The following is a 15,683-nucleotide window of genomic DNA, read 5'->3' on the forward strand; positions in this document are numbered from 1 at the left end:
AGCTCCACTGAGAAGCTAGAGTCATTTACCAATTCTCAGGCAGGCTTCAACTCATCTCTCTCCAGAGCCCCATCACTGATCCAGACCTTATCAGCTCGCTCAGTAGCCATTCTTAAGAGTTGAAACCACAACTTCCAGTCCATAAACGGATGACCAGTTCCAACCTCAGGACAGATAAACTCTCACTGTTCAAGCTTCCAGTGTCCTCTAACCTGTTGCTTGGATTTACGTTACTCCATAGCTTCTACAAACCTGCTGCCAACTCTAGTCTCCCCAGAGGATCAGAGTGACACTTCCACATCCAGAACATGTGGAGGTAAGAGTCCAAATTTGTCCGAAGTCACAGTTCAACCTTTAGATATATTCTGAGCATTACCTAACACAGAACCCATTACAGAGGTTAAACTTCAACCATGCAAGAGACTCCAGGTCTCCTTTAGAGCCACCTGACGAGTCTGTAATGCAGCCTCCCATGTATCGGGACCTCGGGGGGACACGCATCACCACTCCAGTCAGGATCAAGCTCCGCATACTATTGTACACCACATGTAACGGTTCAGCTTTGACTTGGAGCTTACCCTAACTCAGGAACCCACCACAAAAGTTGAACATTCTACAACCGTGAGTAAAACTGTTCCTTCCACCCCAGGACCATGGAAGTGACATTCTGGACACATCAAGAGGCGGTTCAAGCTCCGCATGCAATCTTGACTGAAGTCACAGTTCGCCTTGGACCGGGGCTCCACGATACTTCAGATTCACTAATGAGATTGCACGTCCTACCTATGCAGGAGACTCCAATCCAGGCTTCCAGAGCCCACCTAAGTGAGGTTTACTGTAGCTCAAATCTCCAGTAATTCAGGAGAGGACCATTCAAACCAGGTTGGGATTCAAATTCGCATCCATCACTACCCCAGTGTAACAGTTTAACCTTGACCTGGAGCTTACTGTTAAGTCCAGAACCACCCACTACAGAGTTGAAATTGAAAGCCCTGAAAAGGAACTAATCAGCTTCTACACGTCAAGACTTGAGTGACATTTGCACATCTCGAGCAGGTCCGTCTCGCGGTCACAAACTACTGAAGGTCACAGTTCAATCCTTTGGCTCGTGAACTACCATAATCCAGAATCCACTACAGAGGTTGAAACCTTCCTAAACCAGGCCTCTAGAGCTGCCTCAGGGAAACTTGTCAGCTCAAACCTTCCATATATCATAGAGGCAGCTCAAACGTCAGCGGATCAAGTCTCAGCAACTGTGGTCACCAAATGTTGACCAACACAACCTTTGTCCCTAGAGCTTACAATAATTCCAAAACCACGACAGAGGGTGAACATCTACAACTCTGATAGACTACCAGCTCCTCAAAAGCGACCTTTGAGGTGACATTCCACCATCAGTAGCAGGTTAGGTTCAGCATTCAACCTTAAATAAAAGTCAAAGTTAAAACTTTGGACTTGGGGGTTATACACATAACTCCAGACACTACTACACGAGACCAAACTTCTCCAACCCATGCACAGAGACCCACACTCAGCCTCCAAGCCACCTAAGGAGGTTGTAGTTCAGATATCATTCCTCAGGAGGGGACAGTTCCAACACTAGTCAGACAGGTCCTTACCACTTTACCCAGTGTCACAGGTTCACTTGGACATGGGGACTTACATAACGCTCAGAACCTACTACCCAGGTTGAACGTTCTACAACCACCAAGCCTACAACTCCCCCTCCAAAGGACCTTGAGATGAACGCTGCGCATACTGAGCAGATTCAAGGCACATCCAAAACCTGACTGAAGTCAATGTTCCACCTATGGACCTGGAAAATTATCCTTTGTACTGAGGATCCAATATGGAAGTTGAACCTTCTCCAGCCAGCAAGAGACCCCAACTCAGCTCCAGCTGCCACTAAGAGGTTCAAAGTTCAATATCCATTTTCATCAGGAAGCGTGATGAGTCCCAACCCAAGATAAGGGTGAAGCCACATCCAGAATCACCCAGCATCACTTTCACAATGGGGCTGTGGGCTTACCATTAATCAGAACCTATTACAGAGGCTAAAACATCTGCAACACGAAGAAGAATACATCTCCTCTCCAGCGACCTTGAGGTGACACTTGCACATCGAGAGGTGTTCAGAGTCAACAGCCAAACCTGAATAAGTCACTGTTCTCCACCTATGGACTTGACGGCATATACTGAACGTCACCACCAGAGTATCTGACGTCGGTTCCCTTCTCCACCAACGACTCGACCCTCAGTGGTGGCTTTTGCAAAACTACTTCCCAGAAAAGGCTATACAACTTTCACTGACAGCCAGAACAGAGTGTTACCACAAATGTCAACATATGGAGCTCTGTACCTGAAAAGATGAGACGCTATCGTTGTATGGTTTCAGCCCAAGCAGAGGCGTCCGCAGAGTGCCTGTGCCAGAGCCCAACAGACGGACAACAACACCTCATTCACATCTGTAAGAATGCCTTTCTTCCATTTGTTCTGCTCCTGCTTGACACCACAGACAGCTTCTAGTTGAGGTCTGTCCTGGGCCTTCGTCATCTTCCCCACATGTTGACTGCCTCTCTCTTTAACTGTTCTGACAACTGTCTCTTAGCTATGTTCCTGTTTGCGTGGTTCCCACGTCCTCCTCGTGTCCTTGTAATTGTCGCTTATTCTTTATCCAGTTTTTTAGCCCATGATTATAATCGTTCACCTCACTCTCCCATCTTTAAAGCAACATGTCCCTCTTTCCATCTCCTTGTGGATATAACAAAAAGTGGTTAAGAGTAAGCATTCCGGGAATTAGCTGCCTGGTTTTGAATAGTCTGTTCACTATTAGCTTTTGCTTTGATTCAATTTCTTATCTATAAATGGTGGTAATAGTTACTACCTTGTGGGATTATTGTGAGATGGTGTTGGTATTTAATAACATATAAAACACACGTTTTCAGGGCCTCAACATATGTGAGTGTTAGCATATTTGGTCCTAGCTGATGTTAGAACTCATCTTTTGTCCTTGGTTTCTATAATAACAGCACCCTTTTATGCCCGCCAGGACTCAGACTGTGGCTAGCATGAAGTATGGCATTGTCTTAGATTGAAATGAAGTAGGTGGGAAGAAAAGGAAATAGGCATAGAAAAGCAAGACAGGTGACCTATATATTAGTACGACTATAGGTTCTGTAAGCCACAGAATCTGTTAATCAATGGGTTAGGGGTCAGAGAAAGCTTGCATGGATAAGCTAAAACTTCAGATGAGATTTAGAGTGGCTTCGGATTTGTTAAATACGCAAGATAGGAGTATAGTCTAAGCAAAGGCACAGCTGCTGACGATATGATCAGGAATTAAGAATTAGCTAGAAAAAAAAAGAATAGCTTAGGCGGGCAGCCACAGTTTGGGCTCCCAGCGATTTATTAACGCTGCGTTCACCCAAGGCGTGATCCTGGAGACCTCGGGATAAGTCCACCTCGGCTTCCCTCCTGGAGCTGCTTCGTCCCTCTGCCTGTGTCTCTGCCTTCTCTATGTGTGTCTTCAATATATAAATAAAAATCTGGAAAAAAAAGCATAGCTTAGGAAGCAGTGAAAGATACGGTTTAGGATACCCTGACGTATCAGCTAGAAGTTTGGAAAGTTATGCTGAGATATAGGAAGCCATTGAAGTTTTCCCAAAAGACATATGATCACTAAAAAGAGGATTGTTTTCTATCCCTAATGTGAGAGATCTAAGGAGAGAAAAGCTTGATCCAGGGAACACAGAAGAATGTCTAGCAAAAGTGGTAGTCAAAGTGACACGAGGCAGAGACAGAATGGGTGTGCATAGAGCAGATAGAAAGAAAATCCTGAAAATCATCACCGAGGAAAGCCGAAGCCAACAAGACTGCGTAACTGCTAGGGGAGTACTGGGCAGGGGCATCCGAAAAGAGAAAAATCCAACATAAACTCTCAGGAAATTCTGTCCGGATTAGCAGGTGGAAATACAGGCAGTTGGGAAGGACAGCCAGTGGCAGGGAGATAAAATTCGTTTAGGCATCTTTATCAGGGAACATAACGCAACCAGAAGGCATTTTTGGTTGACTGGGAGATGGCCACTACGGCAGATGATGGGGCAGATGGCTATCTGTTTGCCTATATTTCTTGACTCCCTGAAAAAAAATGTGTATATAAACCGGAATAGGGGGGGGATTCCTGGGTGGCTCAGCGGTTTGGTGCATGCCTTCGTCCGGGGGCGGATCCTGGAGTCCAGAGATCGAGTCCTCGTCGGGCATCCCTGCGTGGGCCTGGCTTCTCCATATGCCTGGTCTCTGCCGCTCCTCTGTCTCTCTCTCTCTCTCTCTCTCTCTCTGGTGCCTATCAGATAAATAACACCTTAACAAGAATAGGTACGTGTTGTGAGGGAAGAAGATAGTTAAAGGTAAGAGTTCAGTGCATATACGAAATTAGTGATATTTAACTGACTCAGGCAGTTTCATAGCTTTTTGAAAATACTTCAATTAGATACTTCTCATTTATTGTTTAATGTCACAAGCCCATATAGGCATAAAATCGTGAAAACCCCCACCCCCCCTACCACCCATAGATCACTCCTGGTACCCAGTTTGGTTGTCTGTCTTCCCATCACTTTCTTTGCAATTTCCCCTAATCAGGTATAGCTTTTGTTCTGTCTCAGTAATTTGGTTGCTTTTCCCTATGTTACATGTCTAAGAAATTCTCTACATATTAGTTCCTTCATTCTAACTCTCCCTACACAGTGTGACAGATTTCAAAAGAACGTCACGCTGTGCCACAAGATTTGGTGTTCTGCATAGGATTTTTTGTTCTTACCTTGTTCCTCCTGAATAGGATTTCTTTACCTTTGTTCTTACTTTGTTTATACTTTTTTTTTGCCATTTAGGTTCAAGTATTTTCTCATTGATTTCAGAAGAACCTTGTAGACACTATAGAGTTGATTTGGAGAAAAATACCACTATTCATAAAGTAATTAACTGGATTATCATCCAAGAAATTAGACCAATATCGAAGTTTTCCGGTTTCTAAGGAGATGGCTTGTTTACAAAAGGGCCCACAGTTCTTTATTAATGTGCAAAACTGGGAGCGCTGCATAGCTATGGATATGTAAGAAAGGCTGGTATTTCTGCATTTGCATATTCCCCCAAGGTTGCCCTATGAATTATTACTTATTCTGTTCATTCTTTTCCTAATATCTCAAGGTTCTGAATGTGTTTCGTTCACAGAGAATTTCCAAGTGAAACGCCTATTTCTTAATTGTAGGAGGAAACATGGAAGACATAAGTTGGACTGAGAAATTGTGAGTATCATTTTCTTCTCCGAAGATACGTAAAAAAATCGCACCTGGAAGATCCTTCTTAGTAAAATTTGAGCAGTTATTGGAGGAAAGGGGTATTTCCCCTCCATATCCCAAATCAACCTCTAGTTGATGGCAATTCTATGTTTATGCTTGAAAAGTTGAATGTTGACAGGTCTCTCTTTAAAATTAGGTCAATCTAAAACTTATTTTCCTCATTATATCAGCGCAATATTATAGCCTCCATATATAAAAATGAAAGAGACTAGCTAAAGTTAACATCTTCTTTGTGTTCGATCCCCTACCCACTGAGTCTAGACACTATCTGATTAGTATATAGTCCTCCAGATGCTTTTTCCATGCATTTGTCTACATAACTATTAAGACACAATAGGTTTGTGTTGGGTATTTTCTTACCTGTTTTTGTTTTGTTTTATAATAACTGATAACTCCTACAACCTGAGTTGTTTGATTATGCTTATGCTTATAATGAATCTTTTGATTCTTTTCATCTATGTCTTAGATTTTTCTTTTTCTTTTAGTGTTAGATAGGCGGGTTACCCCTCATGTATGATCCGGTGTAATATATTCCCAAGAGGAATGCTTATATAGTAATTCTGCATATTGAGATGTAGACGTGTGCCCCATTTCTGTACCATGCGCTGCTGTATGACTGCCTCAACCATGCATCTTGGGTATGGGCAGGTATTCTTCGTCGAATAGTATGCTCGAATGGAATTGTTGATATAAAGACTATGTATGTAAATTTTAATGGCCCTCAAAAAAGTGTGGCCAACTTATACTCCAACCCATAGACCATGGACAAGCATCCCATCCTCAACCACCCACTACGGATATTCTCCATTTGCTTGGCTGTCCGATGCGTGACTACGAGGTCCAGTGAATTTGAAGTTTGCGTGTTAACTTGTAAATTATAATACCTATGTTTCGAACGACATTTGTATTTTCTTGAGTGATTTTCTGTCCTTTTGCCAATTTCTGGTATCTTTTATAAAAGTTGATCTGTAGAAAAAGTCAATGTAGACACACGTGTGTTTAGATAAAAAAATATGACAATTCAAAGTCAATCACTGGTGTTTTATGAGAGTTTGGTTGTCATTCTAGTGACACCTTGAGCAGAGAAGTCATAATGACTCTGAATTAACATAAGACAGTCTAATCATAGCAATCGAAAAATAGGGATTATGATCCCTGCTAAAGATTTCCGCCCCTTAGTCCTGATATCTTTTGTAAGGGAAATGCTGAACTTAGCATTTGTTTTTTTATTTGTGAATTTCGTAAATGACATAGTGTGTTTCATTCTCCATGATAGTGTCTGACTGGGATATTTATTCCAAACCTTCCAAGAAAAACTGAAAATAATGTGCCTCAGACAGAAATAAATAACTTAATTTTCTTGTAGGAATGAGGGGGGATGGGTGGGTGTGGACAAGGTAGTAGAAAAAACTTGGCGTGTGTACTAATACCTTGGCATTTGGGCCATGTGAATATATTACCATTTTCAAAAAATGAATTGAAATTAAAAATTATTTTTGTAAAAAGCAGTGTTTGGGCATTTATTACTAGAAACACGAATGTGGTAAGTCCTGCAGAGTCTGGTTTCACTTGAAGGGTATTCTTGTAAGCAGAGAGTTCCTAATCGGTATGACACTGCCTCCGGGGCAGGATTTTAAACCTGTTTCTATATATATGATGATATCTGCCAACAGTAGAATTAATAAAGTGGTGAATAGTCATAAAATGGAACACTATTTGTTGAAAACCATCAAGCCAACATAAGTAATCTTCAAATTTTCTGATAGCCCTTAAAAATTAAAAGTAAATAGAGAGAGATGACATAAATGGTTAAGTATATTTGTGTAGCTCTTATACCAAATATATATTTCGACATATAATTATGTACCCATATTAGGTAAGTAGTCTGTTGTTATACTGTCGTCAAAAATATCCATATCATTTGCTATCATGTAATACAGTAAAAACTTATTGAGAGTTTTGTGTTCCTTTTTATGTGTCTTTTTCAATAGTAACTCTTTGAACTCCAATTTTGATGCTAGTCTTTTATCAAGAATCTGTTCTGTATGTTAGATTCATACAAATACAGTTGAAGAAAAGTATATCAACACAATACATGTTGCAAACATATTAAAACATTTTCTAAAACTGTGTGAGTATCAGTTTTTTTCATTTGTATTTTAAGTAAAAAAAATTAATTAAATAAAAACTCAGCTCCTCAGTCCACCACTAGCCACTCCCAAGTATTCAGATTAGCCACATGTAGCTAGCATGCAATAAATACTAGATTGAACTGACACCAACCTCAGCTACATGCAACATATAATGAAATTTTTTATACAGATACATTTGAGTGTAAAGAAGCACACATAGACAAATAATACCTGTGGATTCCATTTTTTAAGTTCAAGACGCGACAAAACAAATAGTTGTTTATGGCTGACATATGATAGGTAAACTACATTTAAAAGCAAAGGAAATTGAGTGGGTCCCGGGTGTCAGTCAGTTCGTCCAACTCTTGACTGGTCTCAGGTCATATCTCAGGGTCATGGGATAGTCCAAACTAAGGCCAGGAGTCTGCTGGAGATTCTTTTCTCTCCCTCTGCCTCCTGCAGAAGTAATTTTTTAAAAAAATGTACAAAAAAGGCAACAGAAATTATTAAAGCAGATAATGGTTACTCCTTCTGGGGAATCAAGCGAGGGTTGTGATTGGAAGGGGCCACTGACGAGCTTCTGGGCTATCTGCAGGGTTTTTCTTATACAAGTGGGTTTCGTTCATGGGTATTTTGCTTTATAATATTAAGACTGAATTTATTGTTATGTACACTGAGTGTTAAGCATTTTTTTAGTTCTCAAAAAAAAATTTTTTTTTTGGTTGGGGAAAAAACAAATGACTACCTATAGTTGCTGTATGGGCTTTCCAACTAGAATTTAAAAGAACAGAGAGGGAAAGTGACGTGTCAGTTCTGCCCGATATTGTTGTCAATCTAACACCGATGGTTCTAGCAGAGACTTTGTGATCCAAGATAGACATTAATATGTTTTTGGTTCAAATAGTGGATGGCTGTGTGTGTGTGTGTGTGTGTGTGTGTGGGTGTGTGTAGTGGTAGAGAGAGAGAGAGGAGAGAGAGCAAGAGAGATAGAGGAAGGAACAAGAAAAAAAAAACGAATTTGAGTTGGAAACAGCGCATAGCTCAGTTACTCTCCTAAATTAAAAAGAATTAAGTATTTAGGTGGCAAAACCATTAACGTTTCCCTCCCAAAGGGGAGTTAGGTCCTGTGTAGTGACATAGTTTGTAGTTTGTTTGTCATTTTGAGCAGAAATAACCTTTTTCATTTTTTCAGAATTCCTCAGTGAAGAAATTAATTATGGACTGAAGTACATAAGGACTCCTAATTTAAAGGCCTGTCCGGCATATCCCTACAGTTTTGTAAGTTAATAATAACTTATTTGAGTTTGTTCATTAATATTATCTGTAAAATATAATATGGGGTCAATAGATAATCACTATAATTTCTGTTTAACATAAATTTCCAGTCCTAGCATTAAATATCTCATAGCATTTTAGTTTTTTAATTTCTTAGACAAGAATAAAAGATAGAAAAGACCCCCAATAGTAGCAAAAGGGTAGGTGGGTAATTCGGTCCGAGCAATATGGATGCACATATGAACCTGCTTCGGAAGGTTCATATGACGTGTGCTTACATTTATACTTAATTTAGTCTCCTGGATCAAATCCATGCTCAGGTGTCTTATACAGCTGAGTAAGAATGATTTTTACGTCTTTAAAGGCGTTTAAAAGAGGCAAAAGAAGAGGAAAGAGAAGAATATATGACAGAGACCAATATGGCTGCCAAAGCCAAAAGGTTTATAATCGGCCTTATTAGAAAGAAGGTTTGGAAAAAGTTGGTTTAGTAAAATGAGAGGAATTAATACTCAATTGTCACCTACAGGACAGAAAAATATAGAAACACTGACATATATTTGAATGGCCATTAACCCGAATGTTTTTTTTAAATATTAATCTAAATTAACACTTTAATATAGAATAGTTTTAAGCGGTTAATTATGTAAGCCTTATTATCACAGTTACCCATTAAGTTACCAAGTAGAGCAGATTAAGGATGTTAAGGGGGAATCTAGCACCAGTATTAAAAATATAGATGTTTTTAAAATGTATGGTTCTAAGGGGTGAACCTGGCTGCTCAGTTGATAGAGCAAGTGACTTCGGATCTGAGGTTGTGGTTTTGAAACCAACCATGGGTATAGAGATTACTTTAGGAATAAACTCTTTAAGTAAATAAAATGTGGTTAAGTATTATGGGTAGATACGAAATGTTACACTTAAAGCAAACATATCAGAAGTCCCCGAATTTGAATAATATACAATAACATCTCTCCAGGCACTCATTGCCACTCAAGGAGGAAAATGCTTCTTTAGTATTTCCGGTATACATAGCGAGTAACCGATTTCTTTTTGCTATAAAGGTTCATTTTTTCTTTGTCTGTGGCATCCTAGCTGTGTAGTCATTAATCCATATTAATGATGGTCTTTAATGTTTTTTTTTTTCTGATAGACACCAGAGAAGAGAGAGAAGAGAGAGAGCAGAAGACTACAGGCAGAGGATACAAGGCAGAAGCAGGACTCCAGCAGGGACTGATGTGGGGGGATTCGATCCGGGTCTCCAGGATCGCGCCCTGGGCCAAGGAGCGCCAACACAACTGCGCACACCAGGGATCCCTCTAGTTAATGAGCTCTTGAGGCAAATAGGTCTTCGGGCAAATTAGAGGTTTAGGATAGGGGTAAAACAAGCAGAGCAATAGCATGATTAACACACTAAGAATAGTTCCTTTAAGTTCCAACCTTACCAGTTTAGGGGACACCACTCTTGTATGGTTTTTTGGCTACTTCTGTGATCTGGACTATAAACTTTACACACAACAACCCGTTTGTAGAAATCCACATGCAGATTAAACTGCTACAAAGGATTAGGCACTTCATACTACTCTATGAAAGACTTTGTAAGCCATTATTTTAGTTGCTGAACGTGGTGTCTCATTCTTTAAAAAAAAAAAAAGGGTCAACAAAAGCTAATTAGACAGGCACTAGGCCTGTATATAGGCACTCAGATGATTAAGACAGGCTTACTAACCCTATAGGAACTCATGATCTCACAAGGGAAAATAGGAAAGAAGCTCAACCATCAAGCACTAGCACTAAAGTGATGGACAAGTGCTTGAAGAGGTGCAAAGAGGGTCCATAAGCATATAAACTACATTTCTTTTACAACAGTCATGGTTGTTTGCTATTCAACTACCCAGTCGTTTATAGTGTATTTTTTAAAATATTCTTGAGTTGTGTTATGTCCATGTGTCTCAATTTAATTTTTTTAAAATAAATTATTTCTTATTGGTGGATGATTTGCAAACATAACAGAATAACAACCCGTGCTATACATCCCATAGTGCCCCCTCAGGTGCCGTCACCACCCATTGAACCCCCAACCCCCGCCCGCTCCCCCTGCTCACCATTCCCCCCCTAATCGTTCCCATCAGTTTGAGTCTTTAGTTCTGTCGTACCTTTCTGATATTCCTACCCTTTCTTCTCCCTTCCCTTCTCTTCCTTCACATTATTTATATCCCCAAATGAATGAGAACATATAGCTTTGTCCTCTCCATTGGCTTCTTTCACTCAGCATAATACCCTCAGTTCCCTCCACGTTGAAGCCAAATGGTGGGTAATTTTTCTTCTAATGGCTGAGTAATATCCCATGGTATACAATAAACCACACGTTCTTTATTCATTCAATCTTCGATGACCAACGAGGCTCCGTTCCACGTTGGCTATGTGGACAAGTCTGCTATAAACACTCGGGGTGCATTGTTCCCGGCCTTTCATTGCATCGTATCATTGGGGTAAATCCCAACAGTGCAATTGCTGGGTTGTAGGGCAGGTTATTTTAACTATTGAGGAACCTCCACACAGGTTTTCCAGCAGTGGCTACAACCATTTCAACATTCCCACCAACAGTGTAAGAGAGTTCCCTTTTCTCTCTTCGGCTCCTCTCACATTTTGTGGATTCCTGCCCTGTTAACTTTTACCCATCCTCCTGGTGTGAGGTGTTCTCAATTGTGGTTTTTTGATTTGTATTTCCCTGATGGCAGGGAGAGCTAGGGCATTTTCTTCATGTGGCGTGTTGGCCATGTCTAGTATTTACTTGTGAGGATTATGTTTCAGTGCTTTTGCCCATTTCATGCAGGGATTGTTTGTTTCTTGTGTCAAATGAGTTCGAATAAGGGCTCTTTTCCACAGGATCTATAAAGAACTTAGCCTTTAAACCAACACGACAAGAAACATGTGTCATTCAGTTTATAAACTGGTAGACAATAAGATGAAAGAGAGACAAGAAAGAGGAGGGGGACAAATGGAGGAGAAGAAGGAAGAACACACTCTCCTACTTTCAAGTCATTTTAATGCTCAAGAAAAAGGATGCCAAAATAACTATATTTAAAAATAAATTTCAGCCCTGAATGCGGGTTCCACACCTAGCAGGGAATCTGCTCTGGATTCTCTCCCTCTCCTTCTGCCCCTCCCCCTACCAGTGCCCTCACATACATTCTCTCTCTCTCTCTCTCTCTCTCTCTCTCTCAAATCTTTTTAAAAACTGAGATAGAGACTTCCGGGAGCGCCCGGGCGCCGCGCCCGCCCCCTGCGCGCAGCGCTGTCCGCCCGCCGCCCCGCACGGCGCAGCCCCGCGAGCGCGCAGCCAGGCCGGAGCCCCCGCCCCGGCTCCCGGCGGCCATGGGGGCGTCCGCGCGGCTGCTGCGCGCCGTGATCATGGGGGCGCCGGGCTCCGGCAAGGGCACCGTGTCGTCGCGCATCACCAAGCACTTCGCGCTGAAGCACCTCTCCAGCGGGGACCTGCTCCGGGACAACATGCTTCGGGGCACAGAAATTGGTGTGTTAGCCAAGACTTTCATTGACCAAGGGAAGCTCATCCCGGATGGTTGTCATGACTCGGCTGGCCCTTCATGAGCTGAAAAACCTCACCCAATATAGCTGGCTATTGGATGTTTTCCAAGGACACTTCCACAGGCAGAAGCCTGGACGGAGCTTATCAGATAGACACAGTGATTAATCTGAACGTGCCCTTTGAAGTCATTAAGCAGCGTCTCACCGCGCGCTGGATTCATCCGGCCAGCGGCCGAGTCTACAACATCGAATTCAACCCTCCCAAAGCCGTGGGCATTGATGACCTGACAGGGGAGCCTCTCATTCAGCGGGATGATGACAAGCCAGAGACGGTTGTCAAGAGACTCAAGGCCTTATGAAGTCCAAACACAGCCGGTCCTGGAATATTACCGGAAAAAGGGAGTATTGGAAACCTTCTCTGGAACAGAAACCAACAAGATCTGGCCCCATGTGTATGCTTTCCTACAAACAAAAGTTCCACAAATAAACCAGAAAGCATCGGTTACTCCATGAGGAAAAGTGTACATCACCAGTAAGATGAGCAGAGACTCCTCACCTGTGCATTTAGAAGCTCCGTGTTCTGAGACTGGCATGTATGAATTCTTTGAAAATTATATTAGTTTCACTTCTACTGATTTCATTCTGGAAATTAAGAATGGGCCAAATGAGTCCGATACTAAGATTCATCTTTTTGTCTACCCAGGGTATCTTCTATGGGTATGTAATTTAAAAACATCAGATGTCCTAATTAAAAGAGCAATTGGTAGTAATATTAACTTTTGTTCAGAAGACTTAAGTGGTTGATAAAAAATTTTATTATTCTTTGGAGAAGAAGCTAAAAACATTTCCATGTCACTCGGTAAAGTAGCTCATCAGAGAAATGTGTTGTAGACTGATGCCAAAACCCAGCATCGTTAGCACTGTTGGTACATGGTTTTGTGAAACACTATCAAATTCTAGAAAACAAGCAACCAGATATGCAGATTAGTTTCAGGATGCAAATTCACTGTTGCCTTTACAGTAAGAAACTTAAAAACTTAACCGTATATACTGTATTATTATGTCATAACAAACTTTCAGTTTATTCAGAATTTTCAGTCTGCTATAAAATTGTGTTAAATTAGCATATAGGAAAATATTACTTTCCTGTGACAGGTTTGAGAACATGTGTATTGAAAAAAATGATTTATTAGAAAATTGACACTGGAAGTTCTTACAAAAGCACTGAGGTTGAATTATCAACAGAAAATGTAATTAGTCTTGTGTTTTCAGATTATTGCTCAGGTTAGAAGTATAAGTATGTGCTTTAGGATCTACTTGCCAGTTTCTCTTTTTGATCACTATGTAAAATCTGCTGTGATGAGTGACAAAATACAAGAAGAAAAGCAAACCCATGGCCCTACATAAAAGCAAGCATACTGGGTCCTCAGGAAGTAGAAATAGATCAGCTATGCCTGGGAGAATTTCCCTGACATGCTTAACAATCATAATTAGTAAACAATCAATTAGTAAACTAATCAAATTAGTAGCAATAAAAGGATTTACATGAGAGGTTAAAAAGGACCAGGAAGGTAACTGAGTTTGTTGAAGGACTTTATTCCTAGTGAAAGCAGCGGGCAGCTGCTGGCCTTTCCCTGCCACCGTCAGCAGGGCAAGAACTCCACCTGTGTGTGTAGCCTGAGTAAGTAGCCCTTTAAAAGCGAAGAGAATTTGATTTCTTCGTAGGGCAACAAGGATGCGTGCTTATGTCCTGTGGCCTGGCAGGAAGAGTGGGGGCGATGAGAGGTGGATGAAAAAATCAGCTACATCTTCAGTGGGATATTTACTCTTACTTGGTGCTAAATCAGATGCAACGAGTCCTGGTACAACCTGTTATGAACTGCCTTTGAACACCGGCCTGTTATCCCAGGCACTCAAAATATAAATGCCAGCAAGTGGTTCTTCGTGTATTTTTGTGGGAAAAACTTTTCTTTTGATTTTTAAAAATTCAATGTTGATCTTTCAGAATGGACCAAGGCTTTTTTTTAAAAAGGATTTGCAGGACACATTTAATTCTTTTACAAAACTTTCTGTAATGCCTTATTTGAATGTATTATGTGCTTTCTAAAACTGTGGTGAACTACTAAGCTTATGAATATTACTCGGCTTTCCTGGCATACATGATCTTAATGTACTACAATAAAATTAAATTCTAGAACAAAAAAAAAAAAAAAAAAAACTGAGATAGAGGGATCCCTGGGTGGCGCAGCGGTTTTGGCGCCTGCCTTTGGCCCGGGGCGCGATCCTGGAGACCTGGGATCGAAATCCCACGTCGGGCTCCCGGCGCATGGAGCCTGCTTCTCCCTCTGCCTTGTCTGTCTCTCTCGTCTCTCTCTCTCTCTCTCTCTGCTGTGTGACTATCATAAATAAATAAAAATTAAAAAAAAAACACTGAGATAGAGGAGTGCCTTGGTGGCTCAGTGAGTTAAGTGTCTGCCTTTAGTTCAGGTCATGATCCCAGGGTCCTGGGATCAAGCCCCACAGTCAGACTCCCTTGTTCAGTGGGGAGTCTGCTTTTATCTCTCCCTCTACCCCTCCCCCTGCTTATGTGCTCACACTCTCTCTCTCCTTCCCTTTCTCTCTCTCTCTCAAATAAAGTCTTTAAAAAAATAGTTATGATAAAACAGAAGTGTGAGATGAGAAAACTTCTAGGAAAATGCTTTATTTTCTGCTTTTAATTTCAAAAGAATATCTAATGATGGGTTCTATTATTGTATACAGCAATCTCATTTTTATTTTTTTTATTGGAGTTCAGTTTGCCAACATATAGCATAACACCCAGTACAGCACATTTTAGAACAAGAAAAACTCTGAATTGATCCTCGTTAACTTTATTACAGAAAGTGGTAAAATAGCTGTGGAATACAGACAGTGTGAAGAGATTACAGATGCCAGAACCCAAGAGGAGCTACATGATTTAATTCAAGCACCTGGTTATTAAAGCTCAAGGGTTCCACAGCTATACTGTACTATACTATAACCATAATTTAAAGCAACTGACAGGATTTGGAAGACTATAGTTAGCTCTGTCATCTTTTGGGAAATGTGAAACTCTGAAACTGCTTTTGAGTGCAGGGAATTTCTGGGGCTTTTCTTGAAGTCTTGGCCCTTGGCTCTGACCCCTTATTTGAAATTTGGAGAGCCAATTGCATCAGAATGCTCCTATAGTTGTGGACATAGAAGAGGACACAGCCTTTTAGCGCTCCCCTCAAACAGAATCTCAGGGACTTGGGAACAGAGTAACTATGGCCTTAAGTGAGATGATGCTACAGCATTTGAAAACCTTTATGTGCATTGGGACACCTGAGTGACTCAGTGGTTGAGCATCTGCCTTGGG

General features: G+C 41.1%; 1 pseudogene; it reads left to right on the top strand.

The window, feature by feature from the left end:
• Positions 1-12,122: 12,122 nt before the first annotated feature.
• On the top strand, positions 12,123-13,140 carry LOC119876633 (annotated as a pseudogene).
• The last annotated feature ends 2,543 nt before the right edge of the window (positions 13,141-15,683 follow it).

The sequence above is a fragment of the Canis lupus genome, chromosome 9 (genome assembly GCF_011100685.1).
Source record: "Canis lupus familiaris isolate Mischka breed German Shepherd chromosome 9, alternate assembly UU_Cfam_GSD_1.0, whole genome shotgun sequence".
NCBI lineage: Eukaryota > Metazoa > Chordata > Mammalia > Carnivora > Canidae > Canis > Canis lupus.